This window comes from Puntigrus tetrazona, unplaced genomic scaffold, assembly GCF_018831695.1.
Source record: "Puntigrus tetrazona isolate hp1 unplaced genomic scaffold, ASM1883169v1 S000000993, whole genome shotgun sequence".
In the NCBI taxonomy this organism is placed as follows: Eukaryota; Metazoa; Chordata; class Actinopteri; order Cypriniformes; family Cyprinidae; genus Puntigrus; species Puntigrus tetrazona.
In genome coordinates, this window is record NW_025048588.1 from 61,690 (window position 1) to 84,946 (window position 23,257).

General features: G+C 36.5%; 2 non-coding genes and 20 pseudogenes across 2 annotated transcripts; all 22 read right to left on the reverse strand.

Moving 5' to 3' along the window:
* Positions 1 to 5,296: 5,296 nt before the first annotated feature.
* On the reverse strand, positions 5,297 to 5,415 carry LOC122339247. Its single transcript, XR_006249941.1, has one exon. It is a non-coding gene; the product is annotated as a 5S ribosomal RNA (ribosomal RNA).
* A 273-nt stretch (positions 5,416 to 5,688) lies between these two features.
* On the reverse strand, positions 5,689 to 5,807 carry LOC122339318 (annotated as a pseudogene).
* Positions 5,808 to 12,055: 6,248 nt separating this feature from the next.
* LOC122339315 lies at positions 12,056 to 12,174 on the reverse strand (annotated as a pseudogene).
* A 273-nt stretch (positions 12,175 to 12,447) lies between these two features.
* LOC122339312 lies at positions 12,448 to 12,566 on the reverse strand (annotated as a pseudogene).
* Positions 12,567 to 12,841: 275 nt separating this feature from the next.
* Positions 12,842 to 12,960, reverse strand: LOC122339328. The gene has a single exon (XR_006249944.1). It is a non-coding gene; the product is annotated as a 5S ribosomal RNA (ribosomal RNA).
* A 274-nt stretch (positions 12,961 to 13,234) lies between these two features.
* Positions 13,235 to 13,353, reverse strand: LOC122339338 (annotated as a pseudogene).
* A 273-nt stretch (positions 13,354 to 13,626) lies between these two features.
* Positions 13,627 to 13,745, reverse strand: LOC122339319 (annotated as a pseudogene).
* A 270-nt stretch (positions 13,746 to 14,015) lies between these two features.
* On the reverse strand, positions 14,016 to 14,134 carry LOC122339250 (annotated as a pseudogene).
* Positions 14,135 to 14,405: 271 nt separating this feature from the next.
* Positions 14,406 to 14,524, reverse strand: LOC122339306 (annotated as a pseudogene).
* A 274-nt stretch (positions 14,525 to 14,798) lies between these two features.
* On the reverse strand, positions 14,799 to 14,917 carry LOC122339294 (annotated as a pseudogene).
* Positions 14,918 to 15,190: 273 nt separating this feature from the next.
* LOC122339258 lies at positions 15,191 to 15,309 on the reverse strand (annotated as a pseudogene).
* Positions 15,310 to 15,586: 277 nt separating this feature from the next.
* On the reverse strand, positions 15,587 to 15,705 carry LOC122339321 (annotated as a pseudogene).
* Positions 15,706 to 15,977: 272 nt separating this feature from the next.
* LOC122339307 lies at positions 15,978 to 16,096 on the reverse strand (annotated as a pseudogene).
* Positions 16,097 to 16,370: 274 nt separating this feature from the next.
* LOC122339299 lies at positions 16,371 to 16,489 on the reverse strand (annotated as a pseudogene).
* A 276-nt stretch (positions 16,490 to 16,765) lies between these two features.
* LOC122339313 lies at positions 16,766 to 16,884 on the reverse strand (annotated as a pseudogene).
* Positions 16,885 to 17,158: 274 nt separating this feature from the next.
* Positions 17,159 to 17,277, reverse strand: LOC122339339 (annotated as a pseudogene).
* Positions 17,278 to 17,550: 273 nt separating this feature from the next.
* LOC122339335 lies at positions 17,551 to 17,669 on the reverse strand (annotated as a pseudogene).
* A 276-nt stretch (positions 17,670 to 17,945) lies between these two features.
* LOC122339293 lies at positions 17,946 to 18,063 on the reverse strand (annotated as a pseudogene).
* Positions 18,064 to 18,338: 275 nt separating this feature from the next.
* LOC122339286 lies at positions 18,339 to 18,457 on the reverse strand (annotated as a pseudogene).
* Positions 18,458 to 18,732: 275 nt separating this feature from the next.
* LOC122339300 lies at positions 18,733 to 18,851 on the reverse strand (annotated as a pseudogene).
* Positions 18,852 to 19,510: 659 nt separating this feature from the next.
* On the reverse strand, positions 19,511 to 19,619 carry LOC122339284 (annotated as a pseudogene).
* A 274-nt stretch (positions 19,620 to 19,893) lies between these two features.
* LOC122339302 lies at positions 19,894 to 20,012 on the reverse strand (annotated as a pseudogene).
* Between the last annotated feature and the right edge of the window lie 3,245 nt (positions 20,013 to 23,257).

Genomic DNA, 23,257 nt, shown 5'->3' on the forward strand with positions numbered 1-23,257 from the left:
AAACAGGTGCAGGAAGCCTTCATCCTCTTTGTTGCACACCTTACAGATGGAGCTCTGCTCCATTCCAATCTTGTGTAAAATCACGTCTGTAAAAATAGCTTTGTGTCTGATTAAAAATTCCAGGTTTCCCAGTTTCGTTTCAACTATCCTTCCTTTTATGTTACTCCATATGTTTTCTTCTTTCAAATCTTTATATTTCTGCTTCCAATAGTCATTTGCTTTAGGTTTCTTAAAAATCGTATCTCTAAAAACACCATAAAACATTTTGACAGTACATTCCTTGAAAATATGTAGTTTCTCTCTAAAAATAGCGTTCACATCTTTCTCCGGTTCACCTGGCTCCATATTTTCAATTTTTTCAACCCAGTCTTTTGGTATTGCGTTTTTAATCATGCAGTACTTATTTATGATTTCTTGTTTGGTATAGTCCTCCTTAGCTTCTTCCATAGTGTCAAAAACATATTGAACTGGTAAAAATCCTCTTTGAACTCATACAGAACATCTCTTACTCTCGCTATCCCCACATCCCACCATTTCTTAAAAAACAACTCTTTTCCTTGATTCACAATATTCTTGTTTAAAAACAATGGTTGATTTAAAATGTCCTCTCGTCCCTTCGGGATGTAATGCACATGCTTTAAAAAAAAACTCTCTCCCAGGCACTCAACTGTTCCTTGTAAAAATCTGGCAAATCTTTCCACATCCAGTTTTTCGTTCTCATCCATAAAATATTCTCTCCCCATATTGACATTGCCACATTTGTTTAAAAATACAACATAGTTTTTTTCCAAACAGTTTCAATTCTTGCATCCAGATATTTCTTCACCAGTTTAACTCTCAAACATTTCTTCCTTTGTGCAACATCAATAAGACCCAAGCCGCCTTTCTCAACAGCCCTACAAGGGTGTCATACGCAATCCTCGGTGGCTTTCCTCCCATAAATACTCAGTAAAACATTTTTTCAATCTTTTTCAACCCACAGAGGCATACTTGTAACATATAAAAATAACAAATCTTTGAAGTCATTAAAACATTCAAAATTAAGACCTTTCCTTTCAAGCACAGATTTCTTGTTTTCCACCAGTTCATCCTTCTTTCAATATCTCCTAAAATTCCTTCCCACATGATCTCATTTGTTTTCTTGTCATCCTCTCCCATGCTAACTCCTAAAATCTTCATTTCCTTAACTTCTTTAAAGTTAAAAGTGTCTGTTAAGGCTGGGGCTCCGCCAAATCTCATGTACATTGTTTTATCCTCATTTATTTTCCCCCCGGATTTATTACAGAATTCCTGAACTACGTCCATAGCCACCTTAACACTATGTATGCCTCTTTACTATTAACGTTGTGTCATCTGCGTATTGGAAAATCCTATTCTCTGATCTACCTCCTTCAATATCGATTCCTCTCACATTCTTCTCTCCTCTTACTGCTAAGCCCAGAGGCTCTGCCACCAAGGAATATAAAAGCGCTGAAAGGGGACATCCCTGCCTTACAGATCTTGTGAGCTTAAAACATTTAGTTAAAAAACCATTGCATTTAATCCTCGTCACCACTCCTTTGTATAAAATCTTAATCCATCTGATAAAATTTTCCCCGAAGCCAAAACTCTTTAAAATCCCAAATAAAAACTGATGCTCCACTCGGTCGAAGGCTTTTTCAAATCAAGACTTACAATGTAACCTTCCAGATTTTTGTCCTTTATATAACTTATTGTGTCCCTAATACTAATTGTAGTATCTGATATATCTCTGCCTTTCACTCCATATGCTTGATTTGTCTTGATAATTTTTGGCATCACCTCCTTTAGTCTATTAGCTAAAACCTTAGATAAAATTTTTAAGTCAGTGTTCAACATTGTCAAAGGTCTGTAATTTTTCAATTCTTTTTATCTCCTTTCTTCTTATAAATAATTTTCATTAAACCCATACTCATTCTTAAATTCATGTGTCCCTTATTAAAAATGTCATCATACACTTCCTTTAAAATGCCAATTAAAATACCCTTGAAAACAATATAAAATTCATTGCCTAGACCATCAATTCCTGGACTTTTATTCCTGTTCAATTCGTTAATGGCTCTTTCTATTTCTCCTTCATTTATTTCCATATCGCAAGCTTCTTTGTCTTCTTTTTCAACTTTTGTTTCAATTATGTTGAACAATTCTTCACATTCATCTTGCACCCTTCAGTTGTAAAAAGTTTCTCATAATACATTTTTATCTCTTCTAGTATTTCTTTGTTATCCTTTATTTCTTCTCCATACTCATTTTTAATAGCTGTTATCATTTCAGCTTTCCCCTTCCTCTTTTTTCTAGATTAAAGAAAAATTTTGTACATTTCTCTCCTTCCACTATATATCTAGCTTTACTTCTTAAACGTGCACCTTCATATTTTTCTTCTTCTAAAACTTTAAGTTTATCTTCCAGATCTTTTATTTTTGACACATTCTTCTCATTATTCTGATTAAGCTCCTTTCTAAGTTCTCTCTTGTTTTTATTTCTGTGTACCTTTTACATCTCTCCACCGATCTACAAAACTGTATAGTATGTCTTTTAATTAGAAACTTAACGTTTTCCCACCATATCCTTTTATCTTCCACATACATTTCATTCTGTTTTTCTTTTTCTATCAATTCTTTTATGTCTTGAACATAGCTGTCTCTTTTTAAAACCTCAGCATTTAAAACCCAAACACCTGGCCCCCTTTTAATCGTGCTCCAGTCCACTTTCATAAATAGTGGCTTATGGTCACTTAAACTTGTTTCCTCATATCTCATATCTTCAATAAAACCCTCTACATTTCTTGAACACAAAATAAAATCAATTCTCGTTTGGCACATAAAATTCCCTACCATTTGCCTTCTAGAATATTGTCTTCTTTTCCCATTTCTCTCTCGCCACACATCTACCATATTATTGTTTTTCATCAACAAATTCAATTCCTTCCTTCCTGTATCGGTTTTAAAAACCATTCCGTCAGCCATATCTAACTTGCTTAAAACAGTATTAAAATCCCCAATACAATAGCATACTTATATTTCATTAAAAATATCCTTAGATCCTTAAAAATCCTCTTTTCCTTCTCTTCAACAGGCGCATGGACATTTACCACAATTACTTTGTTGTCATCATGTTCCATTTCTATTGCCAAACATTTCCCTACATCATCTTTGTAAACAACTTTGTAAACCACATTCGTGTTTCTTCTTATTAAAAAGGCCACCCTCTGCCATATCTTTTATCCTCATTGCTGCATAATATATCACCATCCCATCTTTTGCTTATTTCACATTTGTGCTTTTCTCTCCAGTTTGTTTCTTGCAATACTATTACATCTACATTTTTAAACATCTCTTTCACCTTTTCAAACTTGTTAAAATCTAAGAGCCCTCTGGCATTAAATGTAGCCAGACTTAAAACCATAAAAAATGAATAAATAAAAACGTTCATAAAACCAATGTCTTTAGCTTGTGTCATCCAAACCCTTTAACAGTTCAAATCGATTCTTTAAAAGTCTTTGTTAGCATTTCTTTTCTTTATCCCATCTAAACTGGGTTTTACCTTGATTTGACGTTTTCTTATGCTTATTTTTGATGTTCCTACTGCCATTTCTTCTGTGTCGCCTTTAACATCCTCATCTGCATCCGAAATATCCTCAAAGTCCCTAGTAATGTCGATCGGTGCCAAAATTCCTTCTGTCTGTTTCGCTTGTGCATGCTGGTCTTTTTGTTCCTCCATGATTTTACATCGTCTGTCTTGTGATTGTCTGTCCTCCTCATTCTTCTCTGTCTCATCAATAATGTTTTGAACTTCAGTCTTCTCCATTTGTTTCAAACGTTCATTGTCCATATGTTCTCCAACCCCTGGCCCTCAATAATGTCTTTGCCCGCCGTGATTTTCTCTTTTGCTGTGGTAAGCCTTCTTCTTGTTCGACTCACGCTGTCCCGCTCATGCACCTGCCCACTCACATGAGTCTCTTCATCCACATACCAACAATCACACTTATTTAAAACCTTTTTTTACAATCCGGGCACTTAACCGCATTGCAATCCCTGGCAAAATGTCCTCTCCTCACACTTAAAGCACTTAAAATCTGGGCAGTCTTTCAAGACGTGCTCGGGGCTCATGCACAGCCGACAGGTTTTAACCTGATGGCTGTGCATCACCCTAAATACTGAAGCCCTTCAGCTGTTTCCAGCCTTGTGCTGTACGGGAGAGACACTACTTCCCTTGGGAAGCGACATTTTACAAATCGTGTGCCATCTTCAACAGTTGTGCCCGGATAAACACGTCTCTTGATGTCCGAAATAGGGGTAACTCCCCACCCTTGCAGTTTATCTAAAAATATCTGATCGTCAATGTAAGCGGGCATGTGCATGAATGAGACAACGTAGTCTCTGTTTTGCAACCTCTTTACTTCGCACAGTGTCTCTTTTATCATTAAACCTTCAACCAACAGTTCAACATCGTCGATATTCTCTAATGTCACTTCGTATTCCTTATTTTGTTTAGGTCTTACCGCCAAGACATTTCCTTTGCCGACCTTTTCCGTTACAGCTTTTATGATGTCCTCAGCCCTCGCATTCACATTACAGATGTCCACCGTCACAGTTGCTTCTTTCAGGTAATCCTTCTTTGACTTGTTTCTCTTTTGTTCCTTATCTTTTGCATTCCCATCTCGTCGTTTATTTCCAGTTCCGTGTTCATTAACCAATTCTGTTTCTCCAGCCAAGTCCAAGTTCATAGCCATCTGTCCGTCCGCCATAGATGAAAGAGAAAAAAAAAAAAAAAAAAAAAAAAAAAAAAAAAACTGAATAAAACCACCTTCCAGACAGCACTAGGCTGCTGTTAGGTGGTTTAAACACTCACAAAAACACACAAAAACTAAATTAAAGTCCGAAAAAGTTCACAAAATAAACACTAATAATAAACACAAAATGGAGGAGAGCCTTCCTCTCCCAACTACTGCCAAGTCACTTTCTGTGTGCTCTCTAGCGCCAACAGGGTGGTATGGCCGTAAGCTAACGCTGTTGCAAAAAGCCCCTATTTTAAGGTGAGGCACACTAAGTGCCATTATACTAGATAAGTAATGAATGAAATACAAAAAAATACTTCAAAATGAGCTACATTAAAGATAAGAGCATTAGTTAAGTAGTTAAAAACAGTCAAACTCTGTTTAAAGAACAGCTACTTTAAAGGCAATTGAATTAAATAAGCAGTAAGGGAAAGCAAAGAGCTGGTCAAACTTTGGCCACACTAAGGGCCAGTGTATTAGATAAGTAGTGAAAAAACTCAAAACTTACAGCACCTGGTATTCCTAGGCAGTCTCCCATCCAAGTACTAACTAGGCCCAACTCTGCTTAGCTTCTGAGATCAGACGAGATCAGGCATGAACAGGGTGGTATGGCCGTAAGCGAAAGCTGGTGCAAAAAGCCCCCTATTTTAAGGTGAGGCACACTAAGTGCCATTATACTAGATAAGTAATGAATGAAATACAAAAAATACTTCAAAATGAGCTACATTAAAGATAAGAGCATTAGTTAAGTAGTTAAAAACAGTCAAACTCTGTTTAAAGAACAACTACTTTAAAGGCAATTGAATTAAATAAGCAGTAAGGGAAAGCAAAGAGCTGGTCAAACTTTGGCCACACTAAGGGCCAGTGTATTAGATAAGTAGTGAAAAACTCAAAACTTACAGCACCTGGTATTCCTAGGCAGTCTCCCATCCAAGTACTAACTAGGCCCAACTCTGCATAGCTTCTGAGATCAGACGAGATCAGGCGTGAACAGGGTGGTATGGCCGTAAGCTTAAAGCTGCTGCAAAAAGCCCCTATTTTAAGGTGAGGCACACTAAGTGCCATTATACTAGATAAGTAATGAATGAAATACAAAAAAATACTTCAAAATGAGCTACATTAAAGATAAGAGCATTAGTTAAGTAGTTAAAAACAGTCAAACTCTGTTTAAAGAACAGCTACTTTAAAGGCAATTGAATTAAATAAGCAGTAAGGGAAAGCAAAGAGCTGGTCAAACTTTGGCCACACTAAGGGCCAGTGTATTAGATAAGTAGTGAAAAACTCAAAAACTTACAGCACCTGGTATTCCTAGGAGTCTCCCATCCAAGTACTAACTAGGCCCAACTCTGCTTTGCTTCTGAGATCAGACGAGATCAGGCGTGAATTTTTTTTTTTTTTTTTTTTTTTTTTTTTATTAAAATATTTTTCAATCAATCAAATACAATAAAAACATACTTTCTCTTGTACAATATCCACATCACATATCTCATAATTTCATACATTATTTAAACAAATTCTTCGCTCTCCGTAGCTCCCACATAAAATCTTTTAAAACACGATAGACATTTCGTGTAAAAACAACATAAAATGCATCTAGGATTTTTTCACTTTTAAAATACACATACAATTTGTCCATATATATTTCAGTTTTCCTTTTAAAGACAGTCCAAACATCCAAAACAATTTGTTCTTTTTGGCCACAATTCTCCTCTCCCATATTGCACTTTTCATTAACATCACAAACAGATTAATAAAGGCTTTGTTTTTACACTTCTTTTCCCATCCAAACATCAACACTCTGTTCCATTCCATTCCATTTTCATCCCATTCTTCAGTCAAGTCTTTGATTAAACATTTACATTTCCTTAAAAATGCCTCCAGTTCCTTACAATATAAAAACAGATGTAAAATCCCTCTTCTTTTTCTTTTGCACACTTTGCACATTGCATGTTGTTCCATCCCTATTTTTTGTAAAATAACTTCAGTAAAAACAACTTTGTGTCTTATAAAATACTCCAAACATTCCAACTTTGTTTCGACACACTTCCCCCTCATGTTTCTCCATATACATTCTTCTTTTAGATTGTTGAATTTTTCCACCCAGTACTTATACTTATTTACAGTTGGCTCTTTAAAAACACCATCTCTAAAAACACAATAAAACATTTTTACAGTACATCCCTTTAAAATCATAAAATTTTTCCCCCAGTTTCACATTAAAATGTTCCTCTGTTTGCTCTTCTTCCATACTCTCTATTCTTTTAATCCACTCTTTAGGTATTGCTTTTTTAAGGATTTCATATTTGTTTGTTATTTCTTGTTTGCTATATTCTTCTTTTGCTTCATCCATTGCATCCACAATATATTGTATTGGTAAAAAACCCTCTTTAAATTCATACAAGACATCTCTCACTCTTGTTATCCCCACTTCCATCCATTTCTTAAAAAATAGTTCTTTGTCTTGTTTTAAAATGTTGTTATTTAAGAACAGGGGTTGATTTAAAATGTTTTCTCTTCTTTGAGGGTTGTATACAATTTTACTTAAAAATTTTCCCCAGGCACTAAACATTTCTCTGTAAAACTCAGGTAATCCTTCTGTCATCCAAATTTTTGTTTTCATCCATAAAATACCATCCCCCATGTTAAAATTCCCACATTTGTTTAAAAGTATTTCATTGTTTTTTTCCACTCAAATTTGCTCTCTTCTTGTAGGTATTTTTTTACTATTTTAACTCTCAAAGCATTTTTTCTCTGTTCTACATCCATTAAACCTAATCCCCCCTTTTCCACCGCCCCTAAAATCGTATTATATGCTATTCTTGCTGGTTTTCCTCCCATAAAAAGTCAAGAAAACATTTCTTCAACCTCTTTTCTGTCCACAAAGGCATCTCAGATACATTTAAAACATACCACAGCTTAGAAACCATTAAAACATTCAATATTAAAACCTTCCCTTTTAAGTTTAGTGTTCTCAGTTTCCAAAAGTTTAACCTTCTCTCTATTTCTGTTACTAGTTCCTCCCACATTTCATCTCTTACTTTTCTCTCATTTTTCCCCATTAAAATTCCTAAAATCTTAATTTGTTCCACTTCCTTGAAGTTAAAACAATCCGTTAAAATCATAGCTTTCCCAAATCTGATATATACTGTTTTCTCCTCATTTATTTTACTCCCAGATCCTTTACAAAATTCTTTTACAACATTCATAACTTCTTTGACACTATCCTTTCCTTTTACAATTATCGTTGTGTCATCAGCATATTGATAAACCTTCCCTTCATTGTTTTCGTCAATTTCTATACCTATTATTCCTTCTTTTTGTTTTATAGCCAGTCCCAATGGTTCTGATACAAGTGAATAAAGTAAAGCTGAAAGCGGACAACCCTGCCTAATTGATCTTGTGATTTTAAAACAGTCTGTTAAAAACCCATTACATTTTATCCTTGTTAAAGCACCCTTGTATAAAATCTCTATCCATTTGATAAAATTCCCCCAAAACCAAAACTCCTTAAAACCTCAAATAAATACCTGTGTTCCACCCTATCAAAAGCTTTTTCAAAGTCCAAACTAATTATATATCCATCTTCACCTTTATCCTTCATGTACCATATTGTATCTCTTATACTCATTTTTATGTCATCTATATCCCTTCCTTTCACTCCGTATGCTTGGTTTGTTTCAATTATGCTTGGCATAACTTCCTTTAATCTGTTTGCTAAAACCTTGGCTAAAATTTTAAGATCCGTGTTCAACATTGTAATTGGCCTATAGTTTTTTAAATCTATTTTTTCACACTTCCTTTTATATACCAGCTTCATTAACCCCATCCTCGTTCTTTCATTAATTTCTTCTTTTTCAAAAATTTCTTTAAAAACCTCATTTAAAATCTTTGTTAAAACCCCTTTAAAACATACATAAAATTCAGTTCCCAAACCGTCTATTCCCGGACTCTTTTTTTATTCAGTTCATTTATTGCTCTTTCGATCTCTTTCTTCTCTGATTACTTGGTCACAATCTTTTTATCTTCCTCACTTACTTTTGCTTTTATCTGATTCAGCAGTTTCTTTTTTCCTTCTCTTCCACGCCCCTTGCACTAAACAGATCCTCATAAAAATCCTTTTATTTTCTTTTAAAATATTTTCATTACCTTCTACAATTTCTCCATTTTTCCCTCGTATTTCCTTTATAATATCAGCTTTCCCTTTCTTTTTCCAAATCAAAAAGAATTTTGTGCATTTTTCACCCTCCACAAGATATTTAGCTTTGCTTCTTAACCTCGCCCCCTCATATTCTTTTTTTCTATTTCTTTCAGTCTTCCCTCCATTTCCTTTATCTTTAGTATGTCTTTATTTTCTTTATTCAATTCAATTTCCAAACTCTTCTTTATTTCTCTTTCTTTGAACCTTTTGCATTTCCTCAAAGTACTACAATATTTGATTGAAAATTTTTTGATTAAAAATTTGACATTCTCCCACCAGATTCTCTTATCCTCTGTATACATTTCATTTTCCTTTTCCTTTTCAATGACCTCTTTAACCTTCAAAACATAGTCTTCATTCTTTAAAATCTCTGTATTTAAAATCCATACTCCCGGACCCCTTTGCATGTTGCTCCAATCTATTTTAAAACGTAAAACTTATGATCACTAAAACTGGTTTCTTCATATCTGATTTTTTCAATAAAATTCCCTACATTTCTTGTACATAACACATAATCAATTCTTGTTTTACAAATAAAGTTCCCTACTATTTGCCTTCTTGAAAACTCCTTTTTCCTCCATTCATTTCCCTCCACACATCTATTAAGTTATTTTCTCTCATCAGTTCCTTTAATTCATTTCTCCTGTGTCTGATTTAAAAACCATTCCCTCCGCCATATCCTGCTTGCTAAAAACAGTATTAAAATCCCCATCATTATTATTTCTTTATACTTCTTTACAATATTTCTTAAAACATTAAAAACTCTTTTTCTTTTCTTTCTCTTCTGTTGGTGCGTGTACATTGGCTAAAATCAGTTCACGTCCCTTCACAATTTACTTCAACCACCATACATTTCCCCATCTTATCTTTATACACTACATTGCTTGAATTAAAAACATTTTTTCTCATTAAAAAGCCACTCCTCTTCCAAGCCTTCCATCTCCATTGTTATACAAAATATCTCCATCCCATTTCTTTTATAGTCCACCATCACACTCTCTTTCCAATTTGTTTCTTGCAAAACGATAACATCTTCTCCTTTACATTTTTCTTTCACTCTTTCAAACTTTCTCATGTCCATCAGTCCCCTTGCATTAAAAGTAACACAACTAAAAACCATTAAAAAAAGAAAAAAATAAATACTTAAAACCATTATTCTCCATCTTCTCCTCCAGCCCTCTTAACGCTTCATACCTGTTTGCACTTGTCATTATTTTTTCCTTGCATTTTCCACGTTTGGTTTTACCTTTATTGTTCTCCTTCTTATTTGTCCTCTCTCCCCTCTGTCTTTTCCCATACTGTTTGTCCTTGTTTCTTCTTCACTGTCCATTTCTTTGCTTTGAACTTCTATTCCTTGTCCATCTCTCTCCACATCATCTAGAAAAGTTTTAAAACTGTCCGCTATTTCCATTTCCGTCCACTGAGTGTCCTGTTCTGTTGTCTGTTCCTTGTCTTTGTCATTCTCTTTTTCTCCTTCACGTTCCTCTATGTTGTCTGATTCCTCTTCTGTTTCTTTTTGTTGTAGTCCTTCTTCCTCTTGTTCTTCATCAATTTGTCTTTCCTCCTCGTTGTTTCCTTCATGCACCTGTCCGCCCATCCGATCTTCCCTACCTCCTTCCTCTCCCTCCATCCAACATTCACATTTATTTAAAACTCCATGACACTCCGGGCATCTGACAGCATTGCAATCTCTTGCAAAATGTCCCCTCTCCTCGCACTTATAGCACTTAAAATCTGGACATTCTTTAAGCAGGTGTCCTGGGCTCATGCACAGCCTACAGGTCTTCACCTGATGGCTGTGCATCACCCTAAAATACTGCGGCCCCTCGGCTGTTTCCAACTTTGTGCTATATGGCAACGATGTCACTTCTTTGGGGAATCTAACTTTTAGGAACCTTGTTCCGTCCTCAATGTCAGTGCCCGGGTAGCATCTTCTTTTAACATTTGACATGGGATTAACTCCCCATCCTTCCAATTTCCCTAAAATTTTATTATCATCAAGATAGACGGGCAGGTGCATGAAGGAAACAACGTAATCTCTATTTTGCAATTTTTTTATCTCGCAGTTCACCCCTTTTATTAAAAGTCCATCAGTCAATTCCTCACATGCTTCTTCCTTTTCCATTGTAAGTTCATATTCTTTTCCTTGCCTTGGTCTTAACGCCAAAATCTTCCCATTTCCACATTTATCCGTCACCGCTTTTATAATATCCACAGCTCTCACCTCACTTACATTCTCCACATTCACAATCACAGTCGCCTCCTTTAAATATCTTCTTCTGCCAAACTTGTCTCTTGTGTCTAGGTTTTTTCCATGTTCTTCTCGTTGTCGGTAATCCAGACCAGTGTCGTTTGTCATACGTGTCTCGCCATCCAGTCCAGTGTCGCTTTGCCGTGCCTCTTCCTCGTGCCAGTCCAGTGTCGTTTGCCATGCTTGTTCCTCGTGCCAGTCCAATATCGTTTCCCATGCTTCTTCCTCGTGCCAGTCCAGAGTCGCTTTGCCATGCTTGTTCCTCGTGCCAGTCCAGTGTCGTTTGCCGTTAATCCGTCCATTGAAAAAAAGGAGAAAAGAGAAAATAAAGGCATGTAACCACCCTCCAGCAAGCAAAAATGCTGCTGTTGGGTGGTTTTATAACTGAAAAAACAAACAAAAAACTAACTTTAACTAAAGAAAAAGCAAAATACAAAGACAAAAATTAACACAAAATGGAGGAGAGCCTTCCTCTCCCTACTGCAGCCAACAACTTCCTGTGTGCTCTCTAGCGCCAACAGGGTGGTATGTCCGTAAGCGAAAGCTGTTGCAAAAAGCCCCCTATTTTAAGGTGAGGCACACTAAGTGCCATTATACTAGATAAGTAATGAATGAAATACAAAAATACTTCAAAATGAGCTACATTAAAGATAAGAGCATTAGTTAAGTAGTTAAAAACAGTCAAACTCTGTTTAAAGAACAGCTACTTTAAAGGCAATTGAATTAAATAAGCAGTAAGGGAAAGCAAAGAGCTGGTCAAACTTTGGCCACACTAAGGGCCAGTGTATTAGATAAGTAGTGAAAAACTCAAAACTTACAGCACCTGGTATTCCTAGGCAGTCTCCTATCCAAGTACTAACTAGGCCCAACTCTGCTTTGCTTCTGAGATCAGACGAGATCAGGCGTGAACAGGGTGGGATGGCCGTAAGCTAAAGCTGCTGCAAAAAGCCCCTATTTTAAGGTGAGGCACACTAAGTGCCATTATACTAGATAAGTAATGAATGAAATACAAAAAAATACTTCAAAATGAGCTACATTAAAGATAAGAGCATTAGTTAAGTAGTTAAAAACAGTCAAACTCTGTTTAAAGAACAGCTACTTTAAAGGCAATTGAATTAAATAAGCAGTAAGGGAAAGCAAAGAGCTGGTCAAACTTTGGCCACACTAAGGGCCTGTGTATTAGATAAGTAGTGAAAAACTCAAAACTTACAGCACCTGGTATTCCTAGGCAGTCTCCCATCCAAGTACTAACTAGGCCCAACTCTGCTTAGCTTCTGAGATCAGACGAGATCAGGCGTGAACAGGGTGGTATGTCCGTAAGCAAAAGCTGCTGCAAAAAGCCCCCTATTTTAATGTGAGGCACACTAAGTGCCATTATACTAGATAAGTAATGAATGAAATACAAAAAAAATACTTCAAAATGAGCTACATTAAAGATAAGAGCATTAGTTAAGTAGTTAAAAACAGTCAAACTCTGTTTAAAGAACAGCTACTTTAAAGGCAATTGAATTAAATAAGCAGTAAGGGAAAGCAAAGAGCTGGTCAAACTTTGGCCACACTAAGGGCCAGTGTATTAGATAAGTAGTGAAAAACTCAAAACTTACAGCACCTGGTATTCCTAGGCAGTCTCCCATCCAAGTACTAACTAGGCCCAACTCTGCTTAGCTTCTGAGATCAGACGAGATCAGGCGTGAACAGGGTGGTATGGCCGTAAGCTAAAAGCTGCTGCAAAAAGCCCCTATTTTAAGGTGAGGCACACTAAGTGCCATTATACTAGATAAGTAATGAATGAAATACAAAAAAACTTCAAAATGAGCTACATTAAAGATAAGAGCATTAGTTAAGTAGTTAAAAACAGTCAAACTCTGTTTAAAGAACAGCTACTTTAAAGGCAATTGAATTAAATAAGCAGTAAGGGAAAGCAAAGAGCTGGTCAAACTTTGGCCACACTAAGGGCCAGTGTATTAGATAAGTAGTGAAAAAACTCAAAAACTTACAGCACCTGGTATTCCTAGGCAGTCTCCCATCCAAGTACTAACTAGGCCCAACTCTGCTTAGCTTCTGAGATCAGACGAGATCAGGCGTGAACAGGGTGGTATGGCCGTGCGAAAAGCTGCTGCAAAAAGCCCCTATTTTAAGGTGAGGCACACTAAGTGCCATTATACTAGATAAGTAATGAATGAAATACAAAAAATACTTCAAAATGAGCTACATTAAAGATAAGAGCATTAGTTAAGTAGTTAAAAACAGTCAAACTATTTTTAAAGAACAGCTACTTTAAAGGCAATTGAATTAAATAAGCTGTAAGGGAAAGCAAAGAGCTGGTCAAACGTTGGCCACACTAAGGGCCAGTGTAATAGATAAGTAGTGAAAAAACTCAAAAACTTACAGCACCTGGTATTCCTAGGCAGTCTCCCATCCAAGTACTAACTAGGCCCAACTCTGCTTAGCTTCTGAGATCAGACGAGATCAGGCGAGAACAGGGTGGGATGGCCGTAAGCTAAAGCTGCTGCAAAAAGCCCCTATTTTAAGGTGAGGCACACTAAGTGCCATTATACTAGATAAGTAATGAATGAAATACAAAAAAATACTTCAAAATGAGCTACATTAAAGATAAGAGCATTAGTTAAGTAGTTAAAAACAGTCAAACTCTGTTTAAAGAACAGCTACTTTAAAGGCAATTGAAAATAAGCAGTAAGGGAAAGCAAAGAGCTGGTCAAACTTTGGCCACACTAAGGGCCAGTGTATTAGATAAGTAGTGAAAAACTCAAAACTTACAGCACCTGGTATTCCTAGGCAGTCTCCCATCCAAGTACTAACTAGGCCCAACTCTGCTTAGCTTCTGAGATCAGACGAGATCAGGCGTGAACAGGGTGGGATGGCCGTGTGAAAGCTGCTGCAAAAAGCCCCTATTTTAAGGTGAGGCACACTAAGTGCCATTATACTAGATAAGTAATGAATGAAATACAAAAAATACTTCAAAATGAGCTACATTAAAGATAAGAGCATTAGTTAAGTAGTTAAAAACAGTCAAACTCTGTTTAAAGAACAGCTACTTTAAAGGCAATTGAATTAAATAAGCAGTAAGGGAAAGCAAAGAGCTGGTCAAACTTTGGCCACACTAAGGGCCAGTGTATTAGATAAGTAGTGAAAAAACTCAAAACTTACAGCACCTGGTATTCCTAGGCAGTCTCCCATCCAAGTACTAACTAGGCCCAACTCTGCTTAGCTTCTGAGATCAGACGAGATCAGGCGTGAACAGGGTGGTATGGCAGTAAGCGAAAGCTGCTGCAAAAAGCCCCCTATTTTAAGGTGAGGCACACTAAGTGCCATTATACTAGATAAGTAATGAATGAAATACAAAAAAATACTTCAAAATGAGCTACATTAAAGATAAGAGCATTAGTTAAGTAGTTAAAAACAGTCAAACTCTGTTTAAAGAACAGCTACTTTAAAGGCAATTGAATTAAATAAGCAGTAAGGGAAAGCAAAGAGCTGGTCAAACTTTGGCCACACTAAGGGCCAGTGTATTAGATAAGTAGTGAAAAACTCAAAACTTACAGCACCTGGTATTCCTAGGCAGTCTCCCATCCAAGTACTAACTAGGCCCAACTCTGCTTAGCTTCTGAGATCAGACGAGATCAGGCGTGAACAGGGTGGGATGGCCGTAAGCAAAAAGCTGCTGCAAAAAGCCCCTATTTTAAGGTGAGGCACACTAAGTGCCATTATACTAGATAAGTAATGAATGAAATACAAAAATGCTTCAAAATGAGCTACATTAAAGATAAGAGCATTAGTTAAGTAGTTAAAAACAGTCAAACTCTGTTTAAAGAACAGCTACTTTAAAGGCAATTGAATTAAATAAGCAGTAAGGGAAAGCAAAGAGCTGGTCAAACTTTGGCCACACTAAGGGCCAGTGTATTAGATAAGAAGTGAAAAAACTCAAAACTTACAGCACCTGGTATTCCTAGGCAGTCTCCCATCCAAGTACTAACTAGGCCCAACTCTGCTTAGCTTCTGAGATCAGACGAGATCAGGCGTGAACAGGGTGGGATGGCCGTGTAAGCTAAAAGCTGCTGCAAAAAGCCCCTATTTTAAGGTGAGGCACACTAAGTGCCATTATACTAGATAAGTAATGAATGAAATACAAAAAAATACTTCAAAATGAGCTACATTAAAGATAAGAGCATTAGTTAGGTAGTTAAAAACAGTCAAACTCTGTTTAAAGAACAGCTACTTTAAAGGCAATTGAATTAAATAAGCAGTAAGGGAAAGCAAAGAGCTGGTCAAACTTTGGCCACACTAAGGGCCAGTGTATTAGATAAGTAGTGAAAAACTCAAAAACTTACAGCACCTGGTATTCCTAGGCAGTCTCCCATCCAAGTACTAACTAGGCCCAACTCTGCTTAGCTTCTGAGATCAGACGAGATCAGGCGTGAACAGGGTGGTATGTCCGCAAGCCAAAGCTGCTGCAAAAGCCCCTATTTTAAGGTGAGGCACACTAAGTGCCATTATACTAGATAAGTAATGAATGAAATACAAAAAATACTTCAAAATGAGCTACATTAAAGATAAGAGCATTAGTTAAGTAGTTAAAAACAGTCAAACTCTGTTTAAAGAACAGCTACTTTAAAGGCAATTGAATTAAATAAGCAGTAAGGGAAAGCAAAGAGCTGGTCAAACTTTGGCCACACTAAGGGCCAGTGTATTAGATAAGTAGTGAAAAAACTCAAAACTTACAGCACCTGGAATTCCTAGGCAGTCTCCCATCCAAGTACTAACTAGGCCCAACTCTGCTTAGCTTCTGAGATCAGACGAGATCAGGCGTGAACAGGGTGGGATGGCCGTAAGCGAAAGCTGCTGCAAAAAGCCCCCAATTTTAAGGTGAGGCATACTAAGTGCCATTATACTAGATAAGTAATGAATGAAATACAAAAAAATACTTCAAAATGAGCTACATTAAAGATAAGAGCATTAGTTAAGTAGTTAAAAACAGTCAAACTATTTTTAAAGAACAGCTACTTTAAAGGCAATTGAATTAAATAAGCAGTAAGGGAAAGCAAAGAGCTGGTCAAACTTTGGCCACACTAAGGGCCAGTGTATTAGATAAGTAGTGAAAAACTCAAAACTTACAGCACCTGGTATTCCTAGGCAGTCTCCCATCCAAGTACTAACTAGGCCCAACTCTGCTTAGCTTCTGAGATCAGACGAGATCAGGCGTGAACAGGGTGGGATGGCCGTAAGCTTAAAGCTGCTGCAAAAAGCCCCTATTTTAAGGTGAGGCACACTAAGTGCCATTATACTAGATAAGTAATGAATGAAATACAAAAAAATACTTCAAAATGAGCTACATTAAAGATAAGAGCATTAGTTAGGTAGTTAAAAACAGTCAAACTCTGTTTAAAGTACAGCTACTTTAAAGGCAATTGAATTAAATAAGCAGTAAGGGAAAGCAAAGAGCTGGTCAAACTTTGGCCACACTAAGGGCCAGTGTATTAGATAAGTAGTGAAAAAACTCAAAAACTTACAGCACCTGGTATTCCTAGGCAGTCTCCCATCCAAGTACTAACTAGGCCCAACTCTGCTTAGCTTCTGAGATCAGACGAGATCAGGCGTGAACAGGGTGGTATGTCCGTAAGCGAAAGCTGCTGCAAAAAGCCCCCTATTTTAAGGTGAGGCATACTAAGTGCCATTATACTAGATAAGTAATGAATGAAATACAAAAAAATACTTCAAAATGAGCTACATTAAAGATAAGAGCATTAGTTAAGTAGTTAAAAACAGTCAAACTATTTTTAAAGAACAGCTACTTTAAAGGCAATTGAATTAAATAAGCAGTAAGGGAAAGCAAAGAGCTGGTCAAACTTTGGCCACACTAAGGGCCAGTGTATTAGATAAGTAGTGAAAAACTCAAAACTTACAGCACCTGGTATTCCTAGGCAGTCTCCCATCCAAGTACTAACTAGGCCCAACTCTGCTTAGCTTCAGAGATCAGACGAGATCAGGCGTGAACAGGGTGGGATGGCCATAAGCGAAAGCTGCTGCAAAAAGCCCCCTATTTTAAGGTGAGGCACACTAAGTGCCATTATACTAGATAAGTAATGAATGAAATACAAAAAATACTTCAAAATGAGCTACATTAAAGATAAGAGCATTAGTTAAGTAGTTAAAAACAGTCAAACTCTGTTTAAAGAACAGCTACTTTAAAGGCAATTGAATTAAATAAGCAGTAAGGGAAAGCAAAGAGCTGGTCAAACTTTGGCCACACTAAGGGCCAGTGTATTAGATAAGTAGTGAAAAACTCAAAACTTACAGCACCTGGTATTCCTAGGCAGTCTCTCATCCAAGTACTAAATAGGCCCAACTCTGCTTAGCTTCTGAGATCAGACGAGATCAGGCGTGAACAGGGTGGTATGGCCGTAAGCAAAAGCTGCTGCAAAAAGCCCCCTATTTTAAGGTGAGGCACACTAAGTGCCATTATACTAGATAAGTAATGAATGAAATACAAAAAAATACTTCAAAATGAGCTACATTAAAGATAAGAGCATTAGTTAAGTAGTTAAAAACAGTCAAACTCTGTTTAAAGAACAGCTACTTTAAAGGCAATTGAATTAAATAAGCAGTAAGGGAAAGCAAAGAGCTGGTCAAACTTTGGCCACACTAAGGGCCAGTGTATTAGATAAGTAGTGAAAAAACTCAAAAACCTACAGCACCTGATATTTCAAGGCAGTCTCCCATCCAAGTACTAACTAGGCCCAACTCTGCTTAGCTCCTGAGATCAGACGAGATCAGGCGTGAACAGGTGGTATGGACGTAAGCGAAAAGTTGCTGCAAAAAGCCCCTATTTTAAGGTGAGGCACACTAAGTGCCATTATACTAGATAAGTAATGAATGAAATACAAAAAAATACTTCAAAATGAGCTACATTAAAGATAAGAGCATTTGTTAAGTAGTTAAAAACAGTCAAACTCTGTTTAAAGAACAGCTACTTTAAAGGCAATTGAATTAAATAAGCAGTAAGGGAAAGCAAAGAGCTGGTCAAACTTTGGCCACACTAAGGGCCAGTGTATTAGATAAGTAGTGAAAAACTCAAAAGCCTACAGCACCTGGTATTCCTAGGCAGTCTCCCATTCAAATACTAACTAGGCCCAACTCTGCTTAGCTTCTGAGATCAGACAAGATCAGGTGTGAACAGGGTGGGATGGCCGTGAAGCTAAAGCTGCTGCAAAAGCCCGCTATTTTAAGTTGAGGCACACTAAGTGCCATTATACTAGATAAGTAATGAATGAAATACAAAAAAATACTTCAAAATGAGCTACATTAAAGATAAGAGCATTAGTTAAGTAGTTAAAAACAGTCAAACTCTGTTTAAAGAACAGCTACTTTAAAGGCAATTGAATTAAATAAGCAGTAAGGGAAAGCAAAGAGCTGGTCAAACTTTGGCCACACTAAGGGCCAGTGTATTAGATAAGTAGTGAAAAACTCAAAAACTTACAGCACCTGGTATTCCTAGGCAGTCTCCCATCCAAGTACTAACTAGGCCCAACTCTGCTTAGCTTCTGAGATCAGACGAGATCAGGCGTGAACAGGGTGGGATGGCCGTAAGCAAAAGCTGCTGCAAAAAGCCCCTATTTTAAGGTGAGGCACACTAAGTGCCATTATACTAGATAAGTAATGAATGAAATACAAAAAATACTTCAAAATGAGCTACATTAAAGATAAGAGCATTAGTTAAGTAGTTAAAAACAGTCAAACTCTGTTTAAAGAACAGCTACTTTAAAGGCAATTGAATTAAATAAGCAGTAAGGGAAAGCAAAGAGCTGGTCAAACTTTGGCCACACTAAGGGCCAGTGTATTAGATAAGTAGTGAAAAACTCAAAACTTACAGCACCTGGTATTCCTAGGCAGTCTCCCATCCAAGTACTAACTAGGCCCGACTCTGCTTAGCTTCTGATCAGATCAGGCGTGAACAGGGTGGTATGGCCGTGTAGCTAAAGCTGCTGCAAAAGCCCCTATTTTAAGGTGAGGCACACTAAGTGCCATTATACTAGATAAGTAATGAATGAAATACAAAAAAATACTTCAAAATGAGCTACATTAAAGATAAGAGCATTAGTTAAGTAGTTAAAAACAGTCAAACTCTGTTTAAAGAACAGCTACTTTAAAGGCAATTGAATTAAATAAGCAGTAAGGGAAAGCAAAGAGCTGGTCAAACTTTGGCCACACTAAGGGCCAGTGTATTAGATAAGTAGTGAAAAAACTCAAAAACTTACAGCACCTGGTATTCCTAGGCAGTCTCCCATCCAAGTACTAACTAGGCCCAACTCTGCTTAGCTTCTGAGATCAGGCGTGAACAGGGTGGGATGGCCGTAAGCAAAAGCTGCTGCAAAAAGCCCCCTATTTTAAGGTGAGGCACACTAAGTGCCATTATACTAGATAAGTAATGAATGAAATACAAAAAAATACTTCAAAATGAGCTACATTAAAGACAAGAGCATTAGTTAAGTAGTTAAAAACAGTCAAACTCTGTTTAAAGAACAGCTACTTTAAAGGCAATTGAATTAAATAAGCAGTAAGGGAAAGCAAAGAGCTGGTCAAACTTTGGCCACACTAAGGGCCAGTGTATTAGATAAGTAGTGAAAAACTCAAAACTTACAGCACCTGGTATTCCTAGGCAGTCTCCCATCCAAGTACTAACTAGGCCCAACTCTGCTTAGCTTCTGAGATCAGACGAGATCAGGCGTGAACAGGGTGGGATGGCCGTAAGCTAAAGCTGCTGCAAAAGCCCCTATTTTAAGGTGAGGCACACTAAGTGCCATTATACTAGATAAGTAATGAATGAAATACAAAAAAATACTTCAAAATGAGCTACATTAAAGATAAGAGCATTAGTTAAGTAGTTAAAAACAGTCAAACTCTGTTTAAAGAACAGCTACTTTAAAGGCAATTGAATTAAATAAGCAGTAAGGGAAAGCAAAGAGCTGGTCAAACTTTGGCCACACTAAGGGCCAGTGTATTAGATAAGTAGTGAAAAACTCTCAAAACTTACAGCACCTGGTATTCCTAGGCAGTCTCCCATCCAAGTACTAACTAGGCCCAACTCTGCTTAGCTTCTGAGATCAGACGAGATCAGGCGTGAATTTTTTTTTTTTTTTTTTTTTTTTTTTTTTTACACAAAACGATACAAACTACAATAAACCACCTGAAGGGGGAAACCCTTTTACATGGGGGGAGTACACCTTTGTAAAATTAAACATAAAATTAACATACATAGGTTCCGACATCCGACTCTTTTAAAACATACATAAAATCAACTGTCGTCATCAGGCATCTTCCAGTCAAATTCTTCAAAGATCTTATATACATCATAAGTAAAAATGTGATAAAAGTCATTGAGTTTTCCCAAGTTCTTGTAGTAACAATACAAATATTTCAGATAGTTTTCAGCTTTTTTCTTCAATATTCTTTCAATATCCAAGACAGATTTCTCTCTTTTGCCACCACCCTTCTCTCCCATATTGCTCCTTTCATTAGCATGACAAGAAGATTAATGATTTTGCTATTTTTACACTCCTTATATTCACCCAACATTACAATTTTATTCCATTCTGATTCGTCTTCATAGTGCTCTCCTTTCAAAAGTTCAAACAGTCTTTTGCATTTAGTTTTTAAAATGTCCAGTTCTTTGCAATATAAAAACAGGTGCAGGAAGCCTTCATCCTCTTTGTTGCACACCTTACAGATGGAGCTCTGCTCCATTCCAATCTTGTGTAAAATCACGTCTGTAAAAATAGCTTTGTGTCTGATTAAAATTCCAGGTTTCCCAGTTTCGTTTCAACTATCCTTCCTTTTATGTTACTCCATATGTTTTCTTCTTTCAAGTCTTTATATTTCTGCTTCCAATAGTCATTTGCTTTAGGTTTCTTAAAAATCGTATCTCTAAAAACACCATAAAACATTTTGACAGTACATTCCTTGAAAATATGTAGTTTCTCTCTAAAAATAGCGTTCACATCTTTCTCCGGTTCACCTGGCTCCATATTTTCAATTTTTTCAATCCAGTCTTTTGGTATTATGTTTTTAATCATGCAGTACTTATTTATGATTTCTTGTTTGGTATAGTCCTCCTTAGCTTCTTCCATAGTGTCAAAAACATATTGAACTGGTAAAAATCCTCTTTGAACTCATACAGAACATCTCTTACTCTCGCTATCCCCACATCCCACCATTTCTTAAAAAACAACTCTTTTCCTTGATTCACAATATTCTTGTTTAAAAACAATGGTTGATTTAAAATGTCCTCTCGTCCCTTCGGGATGTAATGCACATGCTTTAAAAACTCTCCCCAGGCACTCAACTGTTCCTTGTAAAAATCTGGCAAATCTTTCCACATCCAGTTTTTCGTTCTCATCCATAAAATATTCTCCCCATATTGACATTGCCACATTTGTTTAAAAATACAACATAGTTTTTTTCCAAACAGTTTCAATTCTTGCATCCAGATATTTCTTCACCAGTTTAACTCTCAAACATTTCTTCCTTTGTGCAACATCAATAAGACCCAAGCCGCCTTTCTCAACAGCCCCTACAAGGGTGTCATACGCAATCCTCGGTGGCTTTCCTCCCATAAATACTCAGTAAAACATTTTTTCAATCTTTTTCAACCCACAGAGGCATACTTGTAACATATAAAAATAACAAATCTTTGAAGTCATTAAAACATTCAAAATTAAGACCTTTCCTTTCAAGCACAGATTTCTTGTTTTCCACCAGTTCATCCTTCTTTCAATATCTCCTAAAATTCCTTCCCACATGATCTCATTTGTTTTCTTGTCATCCTCTCCCATGCTAACTCCTAAAATCTTCATTTCCTTAACTTCTTTAAAGTTAAAAGTGTCTGTTAAGGCTGGGGCTCCGCCAAATCTCATGTACATTGTTTTATCCTCATTTATTTTCCCCGGATTTATTACAGAATTCTGAACTACGTCCATAGCCACCTTAACACTATGTACGTCTCTTACTATTAACGTTGTGTCATCTGCGTATTGGAAAATCCTATTCTCTGATCTACCTCCTTCAATATCGATTCCTCTCACATTCTTCTCTCCTCTTACTGCTAAGCCCAGAGGCTCTGCCACCAAGGAATATAAAAGCGCTGAAAGGGGACATCCCTGCCTTACAGATCTTGTGAGCTTAAAACATTTAGTTAAAAACCATTGCATTTAATCCTCGTCACCACTCCTTTGTATAAAATCTTAATCCATCTGATAAAATTTTCCCTCGAAGCCAAAACTCTTTAAAATCCCAAATAAAAACTGATGCTCCACTCGGTCGAAGGCTTTTTCAAATCAAGACTTACAATGTAACCTTCCAGATTTTTGTCCTTTATATAACTTATTGTGTCCCTAATACTAATTGTAGTATCTGATATATCTCTGCCTTTCACTCCATATGCTTGATTTGTCTTGATAATTTTTGGCATCACCTCCTTTAGTCTATTAGCTAAAACCTTAGATAAAATTTTTAAGTCAGTGTTCAACATTGTCAAAGGTCTGTAATTTTTCAATTCTTTTTATCTCCTTTCTTCTTATAAATAATTTTCATTAAACCCATACTCATTCTTAAATTCATGTGTCCCTTATTAAAAATGTCATCATACACTTCCTTTAAAATGCCAATTAAAATACCCTTGAAAACAATATAAAATTCATTGCCTAGACCATCAATTCCTGGACTTTTATTCCTGTTCAATTCGTTAATGGCTCTTTCTATTTCTCCTTCATTTATTTCCATATCGCAAGCTTCTTTGTCTTCTTTTTCAACTTTTGTTTCAATTATGTTGAACAATTCTTCACATTCATCTTGCACCCTTCAGTTGTAAAAAGTTTCTCATAATACATTTTTATCTCTTCTAGTATTTCTTTGTTATCCTTTATTTCTTCTCCATACTCATTTTTAATAGCTGTTATCATTTCAGCTTTCCCCTTCCTCTTTTCTAGATTAAAGAAAAATT